Raw genomic sequence first — 25,699 nt, forward strand, 5'->3', positions numbered from 1 at the left:
TGATAACATGATATTTTTAGTGATATTTGTAAATTGTCTTTCTAAATGTTTTGTTAACATGTTGCTAATGTACTGTTAAATGTGGTTAAAGTTACCATCGTTTCTTACTGTATTCACGAAGACGAGAGCCGTCGCTAATTTTATTTTTAAACACTTGCAGTCTGTATAATTCATAAACACAACTTCATTCTTTATAAATCTCTCCAACAGTGTAGCATTAGCCATTAGACACGGAGCATAGCCTCAAACTCATTCAGAATCAATGTAAACATCCAAATAAATACCTTACTTACGCGATTAGACATATGACGAACACTTTGTAAAGATCCATTTTGAGGGTTATATTAGCTGTGTGAACTTTGTTTATGCAGTGATAGAGTTGAGAGCTCGGGAGGGGGTGGAATTAAAGGGGCCGCAACCTGAATCGGCGCATTTCTAATTATGCCCCAAAATAGGCAGTTAAAAAAATTTATTAAAAAAAATCTATGGGGTATTTTGAGCTGAAACTTCACAGACACATTCAGGGGACACCTTAGACTTATATTACATCTTGTAAAAAAAAACATTCGATGGCACCTTAAAGACCAATCCTCATGAAAGTTTTCGATTAGATATTTGGTTCCAATGTAGACAAATATGGCCTCAATATGTGCTGGCCAAAGGAGTCGGAATGTGCACAGGCTAATTTCAAGTAGGCAAAACAGGTGAAAAATGTAAATTTTGGTTGAAATTAAAAGTTTTTACAAATATGAGTTCATTAAAGAGTTAGTTCAACCAAAAATGAAAATAACGTCATTTATTACTCACCCTCATGTCGTTCCACACCCGTAAGACCTTCCTTAATCTTCTGAACAGAAATTAAGATATGTTGATGAAATCCGATGGCTCAGTGAGGCCTGCATCGCCAGCAATGGTATTTCCTCTCTCAAGATCCATAAAGGCACTAAAACATATTTAAATCAGTTCATGTGAGTACAGTGATTTTATTATAAAGCAACGAGAATATTTTTTTTGCGTCAAAAAACCTGACTTTTTAACAATATCTAGTGATGGCCGATTTCAAAACATTTCTTCGGAGCGTTACGAATCTTTTGTGTCGATTCAGTGATTCGGAGCACATGTGAAACCGTCAAACTGCTGAAATCACATGACTTTGGCGCTCCAAACTGATTCGATTCGTAAAGCTCCTAAGCTCCATGAAGCAGTGTTTTGAAATCGGCCATCACTAAAAAGTCATTTGGTTTTTTTTGTTTGTTTTTTATTCTCGTCGCTTTATAATATTACGATTGAACCACTTTACTCACATGAACTGATTTAAATATGTTTTAGTACATTTATGGATTTTTATTGTCATTGAATCATTCATTCAAGAGATTTGTTAAAAAATGCTAATTCATCCAGTAATGAAACAAGTGAAGTCTTTATGAGTGAGTCATTGAATCATTCATTCACACTGATTTAAAAAAAAAAAATCAATAATTCAAATGCGGCAATTAACATTTTGCCAGAACCTCTAGTAAATTGCATGTTATTTTGTTTAGATGTTGTTTGTTCAGAATCGTGATCTCTATTAAAAAAAAAAAAAATGTGGTTCTTGATTTATCTTGAATCGTGCAGCTCTAGCTATTACAACAACCTGCCAGTCAAAAAATCTAGAAAATTGTTTCATTTTTGTGTATCTGCCATTTTGAATAAAAAAGCATTACCACAACACTGAAAACAGAAAGAATGTGTTATTAAAAAATGTATTTGCAAAGCACCACCTACTGGTCACAATGTATAAAAACTTAAAACCGTAGTTCTGGATTCACCATTCTTCGCGTATGTTTATTTAGCTTCTCAGACAGAGCTTGGCCCATTGTAGCTTAAAAATTTTTGACAAGAGAGTCCACATAAGATCATTAAATACAAATTGTATTCATAGAAAGACTTTTGATAAAAGACAAGTGAGGGAGATCTCAGTATGCAAATAAATACAAAAGAATAAATCTTGGGAGGCATATTGAGTCTCACAGTGCAGAAGTGTGAAATGTTTGCAGGGTGAAGACAAAAACACATACAGTAAATGGGTCGGTCAGACTGTGAGTGAATGGAAGTACGTGAATAGATTTAATTTGTCCTTTTTGTGTCCTCTAAGAAAAAAAAAATCACATTATATGCTCTCAGACAAAATATTTTCAGACTTTGTTGTCTTTCTAGGCCTCAACAAGGATAGTGTCATGAATTCTTTTCAATTAAATATATTTTAACTTTTTGACATTAATTCTGACTTTTGGACAATGAACTGTTTTCAAAACAGACCATAATTATGACATATTTTATTCCTTATCATAGCTTCTGGTAAATATAGTGTGAATTTCTGGCAAGAATAGACTATTTGGCTCTAACAAACTGATTGCTATCGTTCATTCTCTCGATTAAAACCCCTGATTGAATGTCATACCGTGTTGATCACAGTAATACAACCTGATTGTAATCATGGTTTGGCTCTCTGTGAATAATCAACTGTATTCATGCAAAACCCACAGAGAGGGCTTTTTAACACCGGCACTTGAAGGAGATTTGGTTATACATCTTTAAAATCCCAGTGGGCAACCTGTCGGCCAGGTCTCGGCAATCAACAAAAGATTTTGTTTTTTGCAATTAGAGCCATCTGATGTTTCACTGCAATCATGTTGACTTGCATCAAGGGACGGATGAATTGAGGGATGACATCTTTGATCGCCCTTTATGGATCTTTAACGCTTCAATTATTTTTCTCGATAATGGCCTCATCTTTGTCCCGTTGATGAAGTGTGTCTGGCGAAACAAACCTGTTTTTTGAAGAGAGGGAATAAGCTGCCGCTACAGAGACTCTGCAATGCTGATGACCTAAATAGAGGGGAAAAAGAGAAGCAGAGAGAGAGAGAGAGAGGAATGGAAAGTAACAGCAATTAATTGAATACTTTACATTTTTGCATTAAAATTGCACTGTATAAGGTCGAGAATGACTTGAATAACAACAAGACCTGAAATGCAAATTGGAACTTTCTTTTGTCACCAACCAATCAAAATCATTTGGATGTCATACCGCAGCATAGATGGTTATATTAGTATTTTTGTGGATTTATTTCACCTTAAGCTTTAGCTCGCACTTTACACGGTCCAATAATTCTGAAGCACGGAAAATTTATTGAATAAATAAATGATATACCCCAACTTACTGAGACATCTGGGCTGTTTTCTGTCTTATGAAACAAGCTAAATCTTTTATACGCTATCAAATGCTTTCACACTATACCAGAGAGAGTATAAGGAGGAGAAGATGGACCATACATAGAAAAACGAATGGGAGAAATGTCTCAATATGGCTGCTACAGCAATGAAAGTCCCACATTAAAAGAGCAAATCGTCTTTTTATAGATCCCTTGCCTGCTTTTTATAAATCTAAAATGTTACATTTTTAGCACAATTTGAGCTAAAAAAAATCCAAATTTGTGATACAAATGTTAGATTCTAATTCCGATTTGACATATGACATAGACAATCAGCCATTCAGTTTATAGTCAAACATCCATTGACTATAAACTGTAAATCAGTCAGACAGAATGATTTTAAGTCATTTTGTGCCATTCTTACACAAGTTGTTTCACAAATATGTTCTAATACTATAAAAAGTTCTTGAATATGAGAATATACATGTATGAACACATCATAAATTGAAATAGCACAAATTATGTACTGAATTCAGAGGGAAAAGCCTCACAAAAACCTGTATATAATCAAACATTGATCTGAATCAAAAAACTAAATAATGCTGAAAAAGCTAGTCCTGACAAATATTGAATGGCTTTTTGTCTGTAGATTTGATGAGCTGTTGCCATAGAGATGTTTTACATGGTATGCACAGTTAAGAGCCCACAAAGCCTATTGTTGGATAGTCGGCAGATATTCTAGACACTCATTTTGAATTTATATCCCTTGTCTTTAAAGATAATGTGCTATTTTGGTGACCAAATGGGAGAACATCTGGTGGAACAGAAACACATTAATTCTTTTAAAAATAATCTAATACAATACAGATTTCTAAATGAGTCTTCACAGAGCATTTAAAACGCAGCATCTGCTTAGAGTGCAGAACCGTAAGCTAGAAATACAGCAACATTTCTGGGTTAATGATAACATATCACAAAGAAATGTAGGTTAGAGGATCAGATAGAGTCCAACCACCCTCATCTAAACGACCACAAAATGCGAGAAGTGAACAGAACAACTCATTACTTATCAAATTATCTCTGCAGGATGGTTTAATGTTGAACAACAGTAAGATATTTTAAAACAGGAATAGATAAATGGCCTTTAGAGAGTGTGGAATGAGCATATGTTGAGGTTAATGAACCTTGTTAAAAGGAGAAATAAGAGAAAACAATCTGAAACAGAGCTTGCTTACTATTTTATATCCACTAGTTTTTAAGGGCATGGTGAACCCTATGAGTCACAATGTCTCTTTGCTACTTGAACACACAATTTGATTTTATGCACTCAATTGACTTAGAGTAATCCTAAACTAAACTGCTAGCCTATTAACGGCGCTGAAGTCCCAAGCAGCAGTTTTTCAAAACGTAAATCTAATTGCTTGTGGGGCTGCATTTGCACTTTACAGACTGCACTCTTAAATATTTACCTGTTTATTCCTAGAGCTTATTTAAGAGGCCTTCACTATCACAAAATTGTGAAAAACTAATTAAAATGGCCGATAACTGATAAATGGCTGAAAATAAAATTCGAAATAAATTAAAAGTAAAACACTAAAAACTAAAATCAGTCATTTTAAATGCTACAAGTGAGTTTGCATCACAACATTATAATGTACAGTATGAAAAATGGATATTATTCATTTTGAGATTCGTTTTAGGGGCCGTTTACACAACACAGTTAAACTCATAACTAAAAACACAAAACTTTATGTGCTTTGGCCGTTCATTTACACGACATTGGCGTTTCGAGGGCCTGTAAATGCAATGAAAATGGGATTCAAAGTGCAAGTTTTTTAAAATCACACTGTTCGCATGCGTATTACGTGTTCAGTTTATAGGCGTGTAGTGTTTCTTTACAAAGTGACATCGCCAACTACTGGTCTGGCAGCATAATACAGCATTTTTAGCCATTATCACGGATTCATGTGAACAGGGTTTTGCCAATGTCGTCTGTACATGAAAAATGCAAAGGAAAAATGTTTTCATTTTTAGTACATCGTTTTCGTAAACATATCCTTAGATAACGGCAAAGGCAATGTAAATGAAAAAATAGGAGAAATAATCATTATTCATGCATGAACCAAGTCAAATACCACCAGTGTTGGGGAAAGTTACTTTTAAAAGTAATGCATTATAATATCGCGTTACTCCCTAAAAAAGTAACTAATTGCGTTACTCAGTTACTTTTTACTAAAAGTAATGCGTTACATTACTTTTGTGCAACCTGGTCTCATGGAAAGATGTACCTGTGGGAAGGTTTTCACGAGTTTCAAAAATACGTTCCAGTACATACGTATCACTGCAGTTTCCAACAGAAATGAACACTAGAGGCAGTAAAACAGCAAGCGCCTTTAATCGTTTTCATACACAGTTACGATTACAGGGTCAGATTATGGATTAATAAAGACTTGTTTTTATGTATCCTTGCACAATATTATGTTATGACTTCAAAACAATTTTTTACCAAAGTGCACGATTTGTAAACAATACATTTTGGACTTTGCATCGCTTAACCAGCTTGATATGTTTCGCTTTTCTGACATAACATGCTTGCTCGGTAGCTCAGCTGATATGGAGTTGTACTTAGGACGAGGAAGACTTGGGTACGAATCCGGGGAAAAATGAGTCACGGTAAAAAGGCTCAAAGATGAGAGATCAAAACAAGCTAAAACGGCATTATTACGGATGCTTTTTATGTCACATTTGCTTTTGTTAACACTATCGGGTAGGTTTAGGTGTATTGTTGGTGGTACATTATTTTAAAACGTAATGGAGCATTAGACTTTTAGCGACAATCACCGGAAAAATTTCAAATCAGAACTGCGGTGATTCGTATAAGAACCAACGTCATAAAAACGTATCATTTTCTCGTTTATCTGTTCCGGCAAAAAAGATCGACAAGTTCTTGCGCCACTCAGTGGATATTTCACATTGAAACTGCAGTGATATGTACGTATTGGTAAGTATTTTGCGACTCGTAAAAATGTTCCCACAGGTATGTTTTTCTAATGAGACCAGGCTCATTTTGCATTACTTTTTCTCACCTTGGCTGGGCTTGCTTGATTGTTTTTAATAACAAAAAAAGTAATGTAAATGTAAAAAGCAAATGTAAAGGCACTTTCGCACCAAAAGTGAAATGAATAAGCCTCAGGCTGAAGGAAATGCATATTTACTCCTGTACAGTAGAGGACGCAGCTCAAACAAACCTTTCAGCTGTGCTGCCATTCTGGATTAAAGAAGAATAGGATACAGGAGATGGAAGTTCAACACTCTCAATTCACTCTAAATCTAATCTAAAGTAATTTTGGATTATTTGTATGGTTGAATTGGATCATTGCAGGTCAGCAGCAAAGACATTGGTTAATAAAGTGAGATTAAATACATAAAGTATATTTGTGTAATTTAATATATTTAATTATTACAGGTTTGCGTTAAATTCTGAGATTGTATTTCACTGTACTGAATGTTTTGTTCAGATGAGATGAGTAAACGCATGTTCACATTTAGTCTAGAACTACAATAACCATCATGTTCACACAGCGCACATGCCTCTGAACTTACCCTATTTCTTTCAATATGGGGACAGTAGAGCTGTCAGTCAATAAATGTGAAAAACTAACTTGCGTTATTTATTTGAAAAAGTAACTTAGATATTTTGTTGTACTTTTTTTTTTTATGCGTTACTTTACTAGTTACTTGAAAAAGTAATCTGATTACTTAACTCAAGTTACTAGTAATGCAGTACCCCCAACACTGAATACCACATCCAGATGTTGCATATGGCTGGAGACATGAACAGGTGTCACACATGAAATATTCAGCTTGGGCCACTTCCCAGTCTCATCCCGCTTCCCAATATTGCCCAAATATTGTGTATGTGTGCATTGTCAACAATATCTTGCCATAACCAGGCCATCATTCTCAAAGGGCTGCTCGTCTGGGACAATTCGATTGTCCCTACTATTCTCTGGATAAAACCCTCAAGAGTACACTATTTCAAGGACTGGACAGGCTGTTTTGACATAAATATCAAACATAGAGGCTGGTTGAGGGTCTGTATTAGAGCAGTGTTGGGTCACTCATGGGATTTACCCATAATCCAGCCCAGACTGAGAATGACAGAAAATCACTGTAATCCGACAGCTACATGGCTAGGCTTAGAAAATGGTCTTAAGTGGCCTCTCTTCTTTTCTTTTAGAGCTGACATGATGGCTGTAAGAAACACAATCAAATTGTTTCCGTGAGCCCTGACATGTCACCATGTGTGATTTGACCCTGGCTGCACGTGTAATTGCTTATAAAGGAAAAAACAGTAGGTTTTGAAAGAGCATTTTATGTGTACAACATGAGGGTAAAACGCAATTAATGAAAGACTAAAAAAAAAATCAAGACACATGATGTTTTAGAGTCTGCAGGGATTTGCAGTTGTCAATCACTCTCTAATCACTCGTAACATAACCTGTGGCACATTCACGTGGGCTTTGACATTAAGTGGATCAACTTCCTCCCCATCAAAAGAGCAGCAGAGAAAGCCGCCACGATCCTCCAATTACCGGCAGGCTGCCATCCTGTTCCATGCGTCAGTTTCAGGGGGTTATTTTAACCTCTGCTCCAGCTCATGTCCTCCGGCCTGGCGCCCTTTCAAAAACAGTCCCGCTCTGCGTGAATGTGACAAACAGTGACAGCTCTGCAGCGCTAGGACTGTTTAGGTGTCTTTGCCATGCATACACATGGCCGAATGCAAACACAAACAGCTGTGCCTGACAGACAGGCAAGCAACGGCGCCTCTGCATTATCTACTGGGACAAACAACGTCCTCTCCACCCCTTTGCCAGCTCTGACCTCACATCTCGAAGCCCATGTTAGGGCTGGCATCAATCTCAAGTGCAAAGTGTTTAGAGAATGAGGTCAAACAGCAAGACACGAATGCCATGTCTCAACTCCAGCTGTCGGATCTGTCGTCTTATACTCATCAATGCGGGTGCACACATCAATGGAAATCTTTTCACATTTTAAGTCCTATTTGAATAAGTCTGAATATAAACAATTATGGCATCATGTATTTAAGAAGATGCATCCTAAGGAACAGTTCATCCAAAAATTTAAAAATTTTATTTACTCACCCACGTTGTTTCAAGCTTGCAGTTATTTTTGCTATAAAACACAAAAAAATGCATTAGTGTTAGGGATTTATCAGTGACTCTTTCTGCAGGTTACATTGTTACACATGTAGGTGTGTATAAGAGTCACTGAGTCATTCACTCAAATGATATACTGATTCATTCCTGAACATAACAAGTGAGTGGCTGCATCCGAAATCACATACTTCCCTATTGTAGGCAAAAAACAGTATGTGACAAAAGAAGTATGTCCGAATTCACAGTACTCATAAAAAAGTAGGCAAATGTACCCATATGACCTAATTCTTCTGGCGAGATTCTGAAGTGTGCATACAATGGACACTTTACTATCCAATGAGGCCATGGAAGAGGATTTGTAAATGGCAATGAAGCAACATAACCGACGATGGTAGGTCACATGATAAAGACAACATGGCGAATATAGTACTTCCAGATTACATTCATACTAGACACATAAGGGGCTTTCGCACCTAATAGTTCTCAAACTAGCCACTAGGATAGTTCCCCGGGAACTAATTTCTCCCCCGGGCCATGTTCCTAGTTGCATTATCACCGGGAATAGGAACTCTGAAGTGGCCTATTCCCGTCTTTAAAGGATTAGTCCACTTTTAAATAAACTTTTCCTGATAATTTACTCACCCCCATGTCATCCAAGATGTCCATGTCTTTCTTTCTTCAGTCGAAAAGAAATTAAAGTTTTTGATGAAAACATTCCAGGATTATTCTCCTTATAGTAGACTTCAATGGGCACCAAACAGTTGAAGGTCATAATTAGTTTCACTGCAGCTTCAAATTGTTCAACACGATCCCAGATGAGAAATAAGGGTCTTATCTAGTGAAACCATTGCTCATTTTCTAAAAAAAATGGAAAATTATATAAGTTTTAACCAGAAATGCTCATCTTGAACTAGCTCTCTTCTTCTCCTCTATTAGGATTCCAGCAGTGTAGACACTGCTATGTGTATTACTGCCCTCCATAGGTCAAAGTTTTGAACTAATTTTTATATGCAATATGCTAGTTCAATAGTATATACCAATTAGTTCAAACTTTGACCTGTGGAGGGCAGTATTACGCTTAGCAGTGCCTACACTGCTGGAATTCAAATAGAGGAGAAGAAGAGAGCTAGTTCAAGATGAGCATTTCTGGTAAAAACTGGTTAAAAACTTTCAATTTTTTTCAGAAAATGAGCGATGGTTTCACTAGATAAGACCCTTATTTCTCATCTGGGATCGTGTTGAACAATTTGAAGCTGCAGTGAAACTAATTTTGACCTTAAACTGTTTGGTGCCCATTGAAGTCTACTATAAGGAGAATAATCCTGGAAAGTTTCATCAAAAACTTTAATTTCTTTTCGACTGAAGAAAGAAAGACATGGACATCTTGGATGACATGGGGGTGAGTAAATTATCAGGAAAAGTTTATTTAAAAGTGGACTAATCCTTTAAGCGCAGCATTTACAAACGCTTAAAACCGGTGGAAGACGTCGTAATCGGAGCTGTGTTTGTTGTGTGTCGTGGGTTTCGTGACAACGGAGATGGAATGTAAACGCATAATTGAAAGAGCAAAAAGTGGGTCTAAGAGACGAAATCTCTTATGACAACTTTCAGTATTACATATCATCAAGGCAGAGAAAAGAACACAACCCTGCTGACAGCAGGTAAATGCCATTATTGCTGTTTTCCATGTTCGTGAAGTAAGTATGTTTACAAGGCTTTTTTTAAAAATGCCGGGTGTCTGTGTTTGACCAATCAACATACACTTACGTCACTGATAGTTCCTATAGTGCTGGTTTAGACCCTACTCTGAAGTAGGAGCTAATTTAAGCCCCGTTTCCACCGCAGGAACTTTACCCAGAAACTAGGGACTTTGGGCTGGTACTCGGTGTGTTTCCACCGCAGGAACCAGGAACTAAAAAAAGTTCCAGGTAAAATTTCCCCCTCAGAAAAGTCCCTGATGGCGAGGTGGTACTTTTTCAAAGTTCAGGAACTTTCGGGGGTGGGACTAGGCACTGAACATGCTGATTGGTCGGATTCACGGCGCATTTGATTGGTCGGATTCACGGCGCATTTGATTGGTCAACTCCACGCAGCAGTAAATTGCATAATAACATTCTTCACAACTTTGGATAATTTTGATTGATTGTTTTCTTACCAATCTTGTTCTTTCTGCCCGATGGTGCGCGTTCTTCCCAGCCATCTCATGGTCGATGTCGGCAATTGCTGATAAGACAGAAGACACGTGGTCTCATTTTATATCAAGAATTACGAGCTTTCTGTATACGCTTTACTATCAGTGCTCATGTGTTTTCTGCCGTTTGGTTCATTATTTCTTTAGTAAACCAATACACCATGAGCAGAAGCAGCATTCCTTGAATCTCCTCCATACTGCTTTTTCTGTCGCACAAGAATGATTATGGTCCGTCACTGACAGGAAGAAACAGTTGCGCGCAGTACTACGTCATCGGACAAATTAGCCTAATCTTAACGGTACTTTAGACCGCGTGGAAACGCAGAAGGCAACAGGTCTGGGGGGGACAAAAAGTTCCTGGGAGAAAAGTTCCTGGTACAATTGTTCCGGGTAATTTTGGTGGAAACGCGGCTTTAGTTCCCCAAAAGGAGTTCCTAGAACTAAAATCGTTCCTCGTTCCTGCGGTGCGAAAACGGTAAAAACCTTGTACTTCAGCCAATGGTTCTAGGAACTATGAAAAGGTTCCTCTGGTGTGAAAACCCCTATACTATATAGAACATACTTTTTTAGCAGTGGTGAAGTAATTAAAAATTCAAACTCAAGAGAGTACCTACTCAAGAGAGTATGCGATTTCGGATACAGCCACAGTTTTTACATGGGAGTCATTGAATTATTCACTCAAACGATTCATTCATAATCACTGATTCAATCAAGAATGCTTGGAGACGCGAAACAGTTCATTCTGTATTTGGAGCTATGTTCGTTTGGCGGAGAGAAGATAAGACAAAGTACTATGTCTAAAATATAAGTTTCTTAAGAATGATTATAATTGCTTATTAGTTAACTGTTGTATAAAAGCAATATCACAAACACGTGATACATGCATTGTGTTTCATGGAAAAACTAACAATAAGTGAATAATGAACTGTGAAGGGTAACACCTACAAAATCCCATAAGGCACCATTTCAGCCTCTCATTTTCTGCCCTGTTTCCTGAATTCAGCTATATTTGAGGGCTTATGAAAACAGAACCCTATAAAGGGCTATGGTGCTTAAACTTACAGCTATGCTACCGCTTTATCACCCCAAGGGGGTTTTTATAGAACGCAATTTCTAAAAATCGTTGCTATTAATGACTTAGCTCTTAGTCTCGTTTATGGCTCCTGAAGCATGATTACAAGGCATTTTCTCGTGGATCAAAGCCTTGGAGCAAATCAATGAGAATCAATTCAACCCCTCCTTTCCCCAGCATTCAACTTTTTACAGACAATTAATTCCACAGATGGCAAATCGCTACAGAGGCACTTAGCATTCTCCGCTCACATCGACTTCCCTTTAAGATTACAGTATTCCATGACACCGGATCTTCGAAAAACCACAGGGTGCAAAAAGGCTCCTCCAGTATAACCCATAGCCATAGAATAAAAGGAAGCAAAAACTAAAACTGTTAATTGATCCAAGACATTTTAAAATCAGAGCCTCTTAGATCTTTGCCATGTCAAAGAGCAAGAGATTTTAAATCAACAAGGTCACTCGCGAAGCAAAATTATGATCAATCTGAGCCTCGCCTTAAGGTGCCCGAGCTCTAGTTAATATTGCAGTTGTGTCTTTCCTTTCCTGGAAAGAGTAAGGCAAAACTTGAATACGAACTAGAAGGGTTCTGATGTGAAGGGCTAGAGGAGAAATCGAGGACAAGCCAGTTAGCTTCTTGAAATGCAACCCTCATGATTATTTTCTGAGGCAGCCGCGCGGATTGTATCCCTTAGTACACTGACTCTCTGTGTGGAAGACCTTTATCTGGGCTGATGTACTGAGCCTGTGCCGCTTGTTTACACATTCAGGGCCTTGTGTTTGCCCGCACACTGTGAGGAAAGTTCCACTCCATTAATCTGTGTAGACTGACATAAGCGTCAACTGGCTTCTTGTTGAAATTCAAATGAGCCTTGAGCAACTCTGAACATCAGGGGTGGTGAAAACAATGAAAATGGGAGGTTTGCAGCCATCGATCTGAATAAAAGAAAGGGTTGAGAAAAGAAAAATATTGGAAAAATGTCACCTTTTATCAGAATGACTTCATGAAGTTCTCTCTAAATGATTCAGTGTTGGCAATTAGTGTTGTACTAGGGGAAATAGTCCACATAGAAAAATAGAAAATGAAATGTGAAATATTTCAAGCTGTATTATAGTAGCATATCCGGATTCATTTTAATGAAAAAGTGCATTTTCATAAAATGCATGTTCAAGTGCAGCATATTTATGAAAATCTTTTGAAAAGGCTCCCAACAAAGCTGTATTCCATGAAAATGATCCATTTTCGCTCTCTCTCTCTTTTTTTTTTTGTACGTGGTGCAACTGTGCACAGCAAATTACTCAAATTATTCCCACTTGTATGTTTTTACCTTTCAGGTGAAAAGGATTCGGCTTCAAAATCAATAATAATTTAGCCTAGTGGAAAGAAAACCCATCTGCTTCTAACTGAAGCCTAAACACATTTAGTGGCGGCTATATGGCCGAGTAAAGGAGATATTCCTGGTGGTTATAGAAATGTTGAATGCAATCTCAATGCTTCAAGAAGATGAGTCTCTTGAGATACTTACAGCTTCACATTGCTTATATCTTATTCAGGACTGCAAATTCAAAAACGCCTTCGGAACACATTTCCATTCATTTCTCCTGCAGCCATGTTTACAATGAAAGTGCTGTGCTGGCTCTCGGCCGGTCTCTGAGGGATTTTACTGAATTTCACTTCATGTTCATACACCAAGAAATGGTATTTGAGCTGGAGGCACGCGTCACCAACAATAAACAGCTGTGCGTCGCTGTTGCATCTTCAAAGTAATGCATGTACTAGCTCTGCTTTGTCCATTTGCCGCATTGCCTTCCTGATAGACTCTTCCTGATAGACTCCGGCTACTCTGGAACTTAATTATCCTTGGTGGATGGCGAGCATATCCTCTTTCTTTTTTGATGCTTAACAGTGGGACGATTTGCATGGGCAATAATTTACGTGGTCATTTGTGGGACTAAATTTCCAATCCAATTTGCTTTATCTGCTCGTTTGTTCTCCTCTTTTGCAGTGTTTTGTTTAGGGACACGCTGAAGAGATACGGCCTGAATTGTTGCGGTTCGTGATTAATGTGGCCTATCAAAGTGTTAATTGAAGTGAAATTGGACTGTGCTGCTCGTGTTTGGATTATCTGTTTGCATAGAGTTGGTTTTTTAATTTAATCTTCTTTTAATTTGAGTCTGAAGCTCTCTGAAATCCATCTGTGTGATTACAATTAATCATAATTTTGTGCTTTTTGTGTTAACAGAGCTTTTTATGACCTCTTCAGGGTTAGTATGATAAAGCTTCCATTGTCTTTACATGGAATCTGGTTTAGTTATTTACTAATTTTTTGGCTTGTTAATTACGCTTTTAGCTACCAATAAGGTTGCGTATACACTACAAGTCTTAATACACAGATCTGTTCTTTTGACCATATCCGTTTTTTTCCGGTATCTGATATCTGTGTTTACATTAATCAAATTATTCATATTATGTTTAAATTATTATACTATGCGACATGGTCGACCCTCAGGTTTTGAATGGCCATACTAAAATTATTTTATAATTCACGTCGGGTGGCCACGATTATTTGCCAGCATGGATTCTATGCTTCTGTGTGTCTGCAATTTCCTAACAATAAAGTTTCCAACTTAATAAAAAAGCTGTGACCGCATACATGTACGTCTGCTAATATGACATAATACGACATTAAAAAGCTATCTTTGTGACCAAACATGTCGCCCTTGCCTTGTAGTGGCTTGGAAGCTGGAAGTGGCTCAGAACGGATGCAAAAAACTTGGATCTTGTGTGGATTTTTGTGTTTACATGTGTGGAAAACAAATTCTGATCTGTATGGAAGCTTGTTTTCGCCACTGAATAAAAAATAATAAATATTTATCTCACAATTCTGACTTTTTTTCTCACAATTGCAAAAATCAATTCAGATTTTTCTCAGAATTGCGTGATATAAACTCGCAATTGCGAGTTAAATAAGGTCAGAACTGTATGACAGGGTTGCCAGGTTTTCACAACAAAACCCCCTCAATTGCTACTCAAAACTAGCCCAATAATCATGTTTCGGGGTGGTCCCCCGCTAAAAATAACATTCTGGGTGGTAAAATCTTCATTTTTGGCAGGGTTCCTCTGGTAAAATCCAAATTCCAGGGGCTAAATATCATGTTATTTGGGGTTGCTTCAACCTGCGGACATGAAAAACAAACAACCCACGGCAACAGCGTTAAAGTAGCCCAATTCCACAGGAAAACTGCGAACTTGGCAACACTGCTGTGTGATATAAACTCGCAATTGCGAGTTATAAAGTCAGAATAAAGCTGCAAATGAGTCTCGCAATTCTGAGAAGTCATTTCCCTCAGAAATGGACTTCATAACTCTCAATTGTGAGTTTATATCTCACAATTCTGAGAAAAGTCAGAATTGTGAGATATAAACTCACAATTGTGAGTGGCAATTCTGACTTTATTTTTCGCAATTGCGAGTTTATATCCCGCAATTCTGACTTTATAACTTGCAATTGCGAGTTTATATCTCGCAATTCTGACTTTATATCACAAAATTATGAGAAACAATGTCAGAATTGTGAGATATATTTTTTTTGTGCCAGTGTAAACGCATACTGTAAGTGTCTAGTGCTCTTAAGGTGCATTTACTGTTGCATTAACAATTTCATAAAAGAATGTAAAGTTTAGTGAACTCTGACACAAATTCTGCACTGTCCAAAAATCAGTGCAGAAAATGAAGAGTTTATTTGCAAAAACAGTTAACTCCATTTTTATTAATTCTCACAAATCATGTTTTTTTTATTGTGCATTCCAAGTAATATCAATCAAACTGCAGTTGGGTTGTTTTGATTAAGTAATAGGCAAATAACTCGAAAAAATACAGGTAAATTAAAATATTAAAGTTCATTGAAAGTATGTTTTTATATATATTAAAAGTTTGTTTTTTAGCAAAAGCAGATAACGCCAACAGTCGTTTTTTGGCAAAAGCAGATAACTCCACATTTCATGTTTCAGAGTTAAACAAAACCCAAGTAATTGCTTTGTTATTGCATTTAAAACACACTCAAACACACGTGCACACACACGCAAAATAACAACCAAGGTTTAAGCGTGCAAGTCGTGTATGGTGTACAAGGACTTACAGGAGTCGAAATTATAAATCCTCGATCACTTTTAGTCAGCTTTGACAAAACTTCCCTCAGCTAGCGCGTCTTTTTGAAGTGACTAGAAGCCTTGTCACCTGACCTGAATACTGCGCGCTGATTCGCTAAAACGACTTATCGGTTTCTCTACACAAACAACAAGGGCGCTTGTCGGCTTCTGCTGTAAAACGTGAACTTGCGATGCCTGACAGTGGACAAAACCGGCTTTTCTGACAAAATGGATTTAGGGTACAGAACGTGCTATATATGGAGAATAATGCACAGCACTTAGTTAATTTTTTTTTGTTTTTTTAAATGGCGTTTATCGGTTTTTGCAAATGAACTCTTCAAATGCAAAAAGTAGATTCCGTCTTATAGCCTTGTCGTGCAACTGGAAAAGTCACAGAAAAATCATGGATTTTACAAACATCCAAGTCTTTCATAAGTCTTTTCATTCTTGTCCTTGAGGTAATGCTGCACACCCACGAGACTCTTCCTGTTAGTAAAAAATCCAGAGTCTGCTCAATATCCTCTCTCACCAATAACTGTGGAGTAACACAGATGGTTCACAGGTAAAATCATCTCATCTGATCCTACTGGAGAGGCAGCATGTAATTATGAGGAAGCTTCCAGGCAGGTCTGTCCCTTCCCCCTTTTCCGCACAGGGGAGAGATAATTACTGGACCTGCTTTTCAAGGGCAAACAGTGAAGTACCGTCACCAGCGATTGAGCTCTACGCATCTAGAGCGAGACAACACAGAGATATTCACCCGGAACTCCCGGTTCCCCCGTCTGGTCCTCTGTTCTCATTAATCCACACATAAACCATTTATCATCATTAGCATCTCACTCAAGAGCAGGGATCATAGTGTTCTAGGCTCTTCTCTGCCTCCTGAGCGGCGGTTTAGCTTGCCGCTTCCTTTCCTGAAGGGAAAATGAGGGTGATTGTCGGCTTTGAACATTTCATTCAACTAATCCATTTATGCAGTCTAAGGTCTGTATTGCATATAAGTTCACAACTGCGTATAATAAAGTACATATTTCAAATAAAATTTACGTAACTTCATGCTTTTAACTCAAGGTTAATTGTGCCAGGCAAATAGTGCCAATTTTTGCGGCACATTCTAAGCCTCATTTGCATATAAAGGAGGCATGTTTGTGCTGAAAAGAATGACAGTGACTTGATTTATATACAGTATTTTTAGTTCTAAACCACTGAAAGGTTTATGCACGGAAATACAGCACATCATTTCTTTTAAGTTTTATTTTTGGAAAGCACATGGGTAGAGGGGGGAACAGGATCGGTAACAGGATTCGGACCTTGAGCCAAGAATCGAACTCGGGTTGCCAGTAGCGCTGCCCACGAGGCTATCGGCTTCAACAAAAGTTGATTTAATTGATTTGTTTTATTTTAAAGGGATAGCTCACCCAAAAATTAACATTCTGTAATCATTTCTAGATAGATAGAACAAGGTTTCAACTGTTTTTGTCCATACAAAGTAGTTTTGGACCCCATTGACTTTCATTGTATATACAAAAACAGTTAAAACCTTCTTCACATTGTCTTCAGAGCTAAAAAAAAAAAAATACATTTCAAACTGAGTCATCCTCTGTGACCATGTCAGAAACACTGCATCAGAGCCTGGATGAAAGATTTCCAATTAAAAAAACATTTGATGGCTCTCAGGTGGGATGGTTTTGATAGGATGTTTCTAAAAATGGTCGTCTTTTATGCTCTGTTTGACTGCCAAATCCTGGCTCTGTGATCCATCACAATGTAATATATCTGCCCTAATCCAGCATAGGCTTTTTGTGTTGTTTCTGTAATCTTCTCCATAGAAAAACCATTAAAGCACCCAAAGCTTGTATGATTCCATAATTCAGTCTGTCCCACAAACTCTGCTGACAGCTAGAAATGCGTCTATTTAGGGAAAAAGAGGGAAGGAGAGAAAAGGATGGCAGTAATTTAAGTAAACTGTAGCACTTAATAAATGGATGGAAAGAGTTCATTCCAATAGAGGGCAAAGTAATTAGAGGAAGGTGATGTATTTTCACTAAATGATCCTTCTAATGTGAAGCAATGGAGTGATGAGGTTTTGTGGGGTGAAAAAAGGTGATTTTAATAATGTTTAAACTATTGAATGATGGCTATGTGGACCTGAGGGTGCTGATATATGATTTGAAGCCTGTGTTTTATATTAGACTATATACTTATGGCTTTGAATTATGTCTTAGGGAGCAGTTCATCCTGTGCCTCATACAAGAAAAATCAAGTTTCTTTTCAGACCTGGCTGAAAAACCTGCATGCAAAGCTGGAATTAAGTTAGCTCAGGCAAGACACAAAGCCCTTGGTTTCTCAAAAGTGCATTATGAAAAGAAATATGCTTGGCCCCAAATGTCCTAAATGTTTAAGGTGGTTCTAAGTGTTATTTTTATCATGCGGCTGAGCTGCTTGGACCAGCAGGTAAAGCGGGTTGAGCTTTTTAGAGGAAAAGAGTAATGCAAGAGTCTCTCTCAAGAGACAAAGAGACAGAGGTGAGGGCACTGCAAATGAGAGAAGATCATTATTCTGGGAGCGCAAAACACCATCATGGCTCTGCTTTCTTGGTGTGTGTGTATATATATATACACACACACACATATATATGGAAATCCAATATAGTGTTTGAACTGAGCTTTGATTCCATCATTACGAAAGTCCATTTAAAGGAAATGACTAGCTTTTCATTAAGAATGAAAAAAGAATTTGATTTAACAGATGATGATGGCCATGTATTAAAGTGATATGCAAATTGCTAAATCGTTAGATTAATGAATTGCTCATTCATTAAAGTCACTATAAAGCCTAATTGTAGTGAATGAGGAAACAACCTTGGACAGTATTTATCATATGCTGTCATGTGCTTTGAAGTACAGGAAAAAATGTAATAATATCAGTAGAATAGCACAGAATAGTGATGCTGCGAATGTTTTAGTGAAATTTAACTAATCTAAGTTAAGATTCCTGATTCAATAACAACCACCAAACAGGTAAACTATTGCCTTAGGAAATTCATTCTGGGTTTAGTTATGATATGATCATACAACTTTTCCTTGGTGGAAAATGCTGCTAATAAAAGTCTCAGATTTATATTGAAGAATTGAAGATTACATCCTTGCAAGAATAGACCATATTCAGAGCAGCGCCATGACGGGTATGAAGGCTGTGAGGGATAGACTTACCGTGTTTTCAATGGCATTCACTGTAAAAAGCTGTATAAAGCTCCTAGATTACTTATAATTTTCCACAGCTCATGTTTTCTGGAGTTTTTATCTACTGAAATTTCTTGGAAAGATATTTTTGCAGTGTTTCGTCAGCAGAACAATCCAAGAACACATTAAATAACAGTACAACCCACTGAAGAACACCCAGCAACCACCTCTTTTGACAGGTTATGTCAGGCCAGTAGGTAACGACAAGTGACTTGTCTTTATGTGCGAGTTATTTGAATCATTCATTGAACTGATTTGGTCAAAAACACTGAACAATTGTCTTTGTGAGTCATTGAATCATTTACTCAACCCATTTAAAAATGCTGAGACATTCAGGAACAGAACACCATTACTGTGTGTTTCTCCGTTCTGCTGTGGCTTTGTCTGAAACTAGTTTCGTTGCTAGTTCTAAAGTGACGTTTTTGAATTGGAATATTTTGAAGCAAAGGCAGATCCTGAAAACATGGCTGGGAAATTCCTTTAATTGTGATATAACTGTTGTCAAATATAGATAGATAGATAGATAGATGTTTATTGTCACTTTCTGTATAACTGAACAATGAGAAAAATTATGTGATTTGTATATGCCATTGTTAAAAATGACCTTGTATGACCCGACACCAGTAAAATAGTCATTTTTAAGACAAAATCTCCATTAATGGATCCACTGCCCATGGATCAAACATCACCGAACACCCTCAGATCTTATATTCAGTGCACTTATCTGCCGTGAAGTCATTACGGTTCTTGTTCTTGTAGCATTAGGGCTGATATGGCTTTTGTAATGACTCTCTTTCAATTAAACAAAGCACAAGAGCAGTGGGCTGAAAATGTGATTGCTCTCACTTAAAAGCGATTTGCTTGGCATACATCATTGTTAGTGGTCCATAAAAGTCATAGAGATTGAAATCACCGTCACGTCTGAACAAAAATAATATTTCCGATGGCTATAATTTATGTGATCTGGGTGTCATGATGGTTGTGTGGGGTTAATTAGCAACAGGGATGAGCCTTCAACTACACTCATCTAGGATGTGTAATTGAGTCTCTCGTTTAAGTGCAAACGACTATTCAATCTCCTTTTAATCTTCAATCTCATATTCAATGATTCACCAAAATGAAATCATATTTAATAAATACCTAGACGCCTAGACCTAAGAGGCATATGAAGTTACAAAAAGCATGTACATACCCAGATATATTTATGGGAAATTTTTTTCAGCCTGGGATTTTCGATGGGATTTTCAATGTTACATGGAGGCATCAAAATAGCAGGCCTCATCTTGAAGAGAACATTCTGAATGATTCATAACCGCGCTCTTGACCCTGTACTTTTCAGTGACCCATTACAAAATCGTGCAGTCATTTATTGCTGCCAAAAATGTCCACACATACATATCAAAACACGGTCGGGCAATTACTCCCTCGTCAAGGGCTTCAGGCTGTTTAAAATGCTCTCTGTGCATCCAAAAAAACACACTGTGCTAGAAGAAGGGCTGAATGTATTACAAGAGGCCATTAAATATGTCCGGCTTCTCCTTTATCCTGCACACCAAGGACAGATCCAAAATCTTTGAGTAGGAAAAGGATGATATTCCTGTCTGAGCCCTGAGCGTGTCCTACAGGTAGCCTGGACTTGACATTCTCTGTGCACTAAGCAACAGAATACCATCTGGATCATCGCCCACACAGACCCTTGGCCCTTCATTTCTGCCAATCAAAAGGGTCCCCTTCAGACCTGTTCCATCAGTAGGTGGAGGAGCCACTCTACAATTTAGGGGAAAGGATTTCAGTTTTTCCTGAGTGTAGGATACTGAGTGCACATAGCATGAAATTTATTTGTTATTTGCTGGTTAGTTTGAAAGTGACTTCTGTGTGACATTGAGCTGTGCTTAATACATTTCTAGTACTGACAATAGGACATTTTTACCCATAAAATGTGGCTGCGCTTTTTACCGGGGGAGGGGCCGATTACAACAGTTGTTAATATAATAAACCTGTGGTAAATTTATGCTCTACCTTAAAGGATTAGTTAACTTTCAAATAAAATGTTCCTGATAATTTACTCACCCCCATGTCATCCAAGATGTTCATGTTTTTCTTTCTTCAGTTGAAAAGAAATTAAGATTTTTGATAAAAAAAACATTCCAGGATTTTTCTCCATATAGTGGACTTCAATGGGCACCAAACTGGTGAAGGTCAAAATTACAGTTTCAGTGCAGCTTCAAAGGGCTTTAAACGATACCAGACGAGGAATAAGGGTCTTATCTAGAGAAACGATCGGTCATTTTCGAAAAAAATACAACTGTATATGCTTTACAAACACAAATGGAAAAAATGGAACTGCCGCTGCGTTCGTTCCGTAAGTAGAATAGGGAAGGCGTAGGACATACAGCATAAGCTTTTTGAAGAATACGAAAGTGTGGTTTTGGCAGAAGCACATGCAAGGTGATAATTTGTTTATAAGCATATACATTTACATTCTTTTTCGAAAATGACAGATCGTTTCGCTAGATAAGACCCTTACTCCTCATCTGGTATCGTTTAAAGCCCTTTGAAGCTGCACTGAAACTGTAATTTTGACCTTCAACCATCTGGAGGCCACTATAAGGAGAATAATCCTGGAATGTTATTTTCTTTTTGACTGAAGAAAGAAAGACATGAACATCTTGGATGACATGGGGGTGAGTAAATTATCAAGAAAATTTTATTTGAAAGTGAACTAATCCTTTAACAAATTCCCAACCACATCCAACCACTAAACCTACCCTTAATGATTCTATAAGCTCCACCCCAACACTGGTCTGAGACTGCTGTGACGTATGGCTTTGCGGTTTCTCAGTTGGTTATTATTGGCTTTGACAGTAAGCGGAATGGAATGCCCACTTTTCTAGATCCAATTCCCAGCGGGAAAAAACAAGCCACGCTCACTATTTTTCTCATTTAACATTCCGTTGTGATGAAAAATCACGTCCTCCCTCGAAATCGGGTCTCTGGACCCCAAGCGATCCCATTGGCTCAAATTACTTTTAGTGCCTGATTACAATTCCTACAAAATCAAGTTATGATAAATGCTGTTTGAAGTATGACCATTAATGTCTGTATTAGTTAGCTTATGTATTAGCATAGCACACAGATACCCGATTAACCTGATAGCTTATTTTATACAAACATCATATTCACAATCATATTTGAAGTAAAAAATCTAAATACTGAGAAAATCACTTTTAAAGGTGCTCTAAGTGATCCTGGGTGGAGTAACGTCCTGTTGACGTTCGAAGTGTTGTCAAACAAAACAGAGGCTAGCTAGACCCTCCCTCCTCCTCCTCCTCCTCCCCCTCCCCTCTGTGCTTCCTGAAACAATCATGAATGCGCATTTAAAATCATTCTTGTCGGTTATTGGCTGGAGCATGTTTATTATGTTTCGTGGTCCAGGCTGTACCAGTTTGTTTTTATTGCCGTTTTCGGAGCTTGTGGCGACTACAGGGACCGCGTTTTTTTACAGTGTGTTCAGGGGACAGGCAGCTAGCGGATAGTGAGGAGATGTTTGCTGTATGTGACAAAAAATTTTTTGGCCTAAAAACGCGTGACATCACTTAGAGCACCTTTAAAGTTGTCCAAAGGAAGTCCTTAGCAATGCATATCCACTCACAAAAATAATTTTTGATATATTTATGGTAGGAAATTTACAAAAAATCTTCATGGAACATGATCTTTACTTAATATCCTAATGATTTTTGGCATAAACGAAAAATCAATAATTTTGAACCGTACAATGTATTGTTGGCTATTGCTACAAATATACCTGTGTGACTTATGACTGGTTTTGTGGTCCAGGGTCACATATTTTAAATTAATATTATTCATATGTACTTAGTATAATCATTAACTATTAGTTGATAGAGACCCGATTTCGAGGGAGGACCCAATTTGTCATGACACTGTTTCACTCAGAAATAAGTCACAATACTGAAGTAAAGTCGGTCGCAACTTCCGGTTCTTGGTGACTTTAATGGCGATCTTGTTTTTGTAAGAAAAATATTTTAATTTAAATCTTCCAGCAACTGCCGTATGTGCATTCACGAGAGAGTCAAAGTTTTCGATATAAGAGAAGACGTGCTACATCCTACGTCAGGAGGTCAGAGGTCACCCTTTCCGCCAGAACTCGACTCTCTCATGAACGCGCATACGGCCGTTACTGGAAGCCAGTGATTATAGTTTATAAGGTTTTAAATATGGATATTTTTCTTACAAAAACCCATCACTTCAAGTTATTATGCCTGCCCACATCCCTTTCACATTCTCATATTATTTCACAAACAAATTCAAGCTTAATTTGTCTTTACGTTTGGCTTCTGTGCTTTTCCTGATGCGACTGTTTACTTAATGCTTTCAGTATAATGTGAAATCATATGGTTCTTGTAGCATTAGGGCCGATATGGCTTTCGTAATGACTCTTTCAATTAAACAAAGCACACAAGCAGTTGGCTGAAAAAGTGCCCCCACTTAAAAGCGATTTGCTTGGCATATATCATAGTTTGTGGTCCATAAATGTCATAGAGATTGAAATCACGGTCACGTCTGAACAAAAAATAATATTTCCGATGGCTATGGGTGTCATGATGATTGTGTGGGGTTAATTAGCAACAGGGATGAGCTTTCAACTACACTCATCTAGGATGTGTAATTAAGTCGTGCAAACGGCTATTCAATCTCATATTCAGTGATTCTGCATGATCAAAATTAAATCATTTTTAATAAATACTCTGAACCTAGACGCTTTTATACCTAAGAGGCATATGAAGCTCCAAAAAGCATGTACATATCCAGATTTGTAGGGAATTTATTCAGCCTGGGATTTTTGATGGGATTTTCAATGTTACATGGAGGCATCACAATAGCAGGACTTGAAAAGGACATTCTGAATGATTCATAACCACGCTCTTGACCCTGTACTTTTCAGTGACCCATCACAAAATTGTGTAGTCATTTATTTCTGCCAAAAATCTCCACACATACATATCAAAACACGATCAGGCAATTACTCTCTCGTCAAGGGCTTCAGGCTGTTTAAAATGCTCTCCGTGCACCGCAAAACCATGACACACTGTGCTGGAAGGAGGGCAGTATGTATTACAAGAGGCCATTAAATATGTCCAACTTTTTCCCTCACACAAACAGGGTCCAAAATCTTCAAGTAGGAAGAGGATGATATTCCTGACTTGAGTGTGTCCTACAGGAAGACAAGGCTGGATCGACAGCCACACAGACCCTTGGCCCTTCGTTTCTGCCAATCCCATTCAGAGGAGGAGACATGCTTCAATTTCATTTTTTGCAAAGGCAATATGGGAGAAAGGGATTGTGTTTAATATGCATAAGTACAACACATCAAGGGACTCAGCAGCCAATGCGAGCTGGACGTTGAAATTGTCTCATGACACAGTTGATTACACACAAACTGTTTGTCAGCGTTTTTTTTGATGAGCTCGCCTACAAAGCTGTCAACTCCCCTGAGGAGATGAAAAACATTGCTTTCTCTGAGAGGACAAAACCTTCATACCTTTTTTGTAATAAAAGCAATCATGGGCACAGATATCTATTCATCATTTAAATAATAAGCAGAGCACTACAATAATGATATTCAGTATGTTGGTCATTGCTTCGACAACAGTTAATGTGTTCAATCTTTTGAAATTATGAAAGCACACATTTTATAGTTTCAAAGGGGGTTGTACTATTTGCGTGTAAGCATAAGTTTGAAGTAAACACAATCCACACAAGAGTAAATAGCACCATAATGATCATCAGAACAAAGAAAAACAGCTACATTCAAGATTAAAGATTGTACTATGTAAGCAATGCTGCAGAAGTTTGTTTATCCAACTTTGCTGACTGTGACAACACATGGATTGGAAAAATGATTTTTTTTTTTGACCTTTCAGGGCATTCAGGAGAAATGACACCCCCTTGTGGTCTGTAAAAATGCAGTAGCTAATCATGACTACTTTTTTGTTTTGCCAATAATATGCAGGCCGACATTTTCAAATGCTTTGTGCAGCAATCTTGCCGGAGAACAACACAATTATATGCAACACTACCCACATTTCATACTTTCCACAACTATCATATTCACTTCCACACCTGTCCAATAAAATCAAGCTCTTGTTAGAGAAAACAATGAAAATGAAAACAAAAATCAAAGACACCTATTATTGGCAATACTTACAGACCATCAACGCTGTTTATTCTCATCATGGCTTGTTCTAAAGTCAGTCAGCTAATCTGCTATATGCAGCTTCTGTTCTCAGATCCAGCGGACTGTTTGGTGTAATGGAAAGCACCATGGCAGCTCCTGTCTTAATTAGAGTAGGACTTGACGGCCCACTGTTTTCCAGCCCTTTTTTCTCCCACACAAACTCTTTTCAATTACACAAAATAAAGTCAGCTGTCTCGTCTGCAGGCACTGATCCAAATACAGCAGAGGAACAACCTTGACCAGCCGAGACCCAAATGTTCCTGACTCACGCATGAACCATCAGAGACAACGCTCAGACAGTTCTCATATTCATTAAGTCTGTGTAGGTGAAGTTTGGGTATTTAGCTGGGGAAATTTGGCTGAAAGCCTGACAAGCTTTTACTGGTCAATAATATAACATGTTGGCTAATAATATT

At 37.7% G+C, this 25,699-nt stretch overlaps 1 long non-coding RNA gene across 1 annotated transcript; it reads right to left on the reverse strand.

Moving 5' to 3' along the window:
• Positions 1–1,578: 1,578 nt before the first annotated feature.
• LOC125248010 lies at positions 1,579–25,699 on the reverse strand. Its single transcript, XR_007180215.1, has 3 exons — positions 25,254–25,699; positions 8,360–8,390; positions 1,579–2,871 (listed from the first exon to the last, which is right to left on the reverse strand). It is a non-coding gene; the product is annotated as an uncharacterized LOC125248010 (long non-coding RNA).

Source organism: Megalobrama amblycephala, linkage group LG15 (genome assembly GCF_018812025.1).
Source record: "Megalobrama amblycephala isolate DHTTF-2021 linkage group LG15, ASM1881202v1, whole genome shotgun sequence".
Classification (NCBI taxonomy): domain Eukaryota; kingdom Metazoa; phylum Chordata; class Actinopteri; order Cypriniformes; family Xenocyprididae; genus Megalobrama; species Megalobrama amblycephala.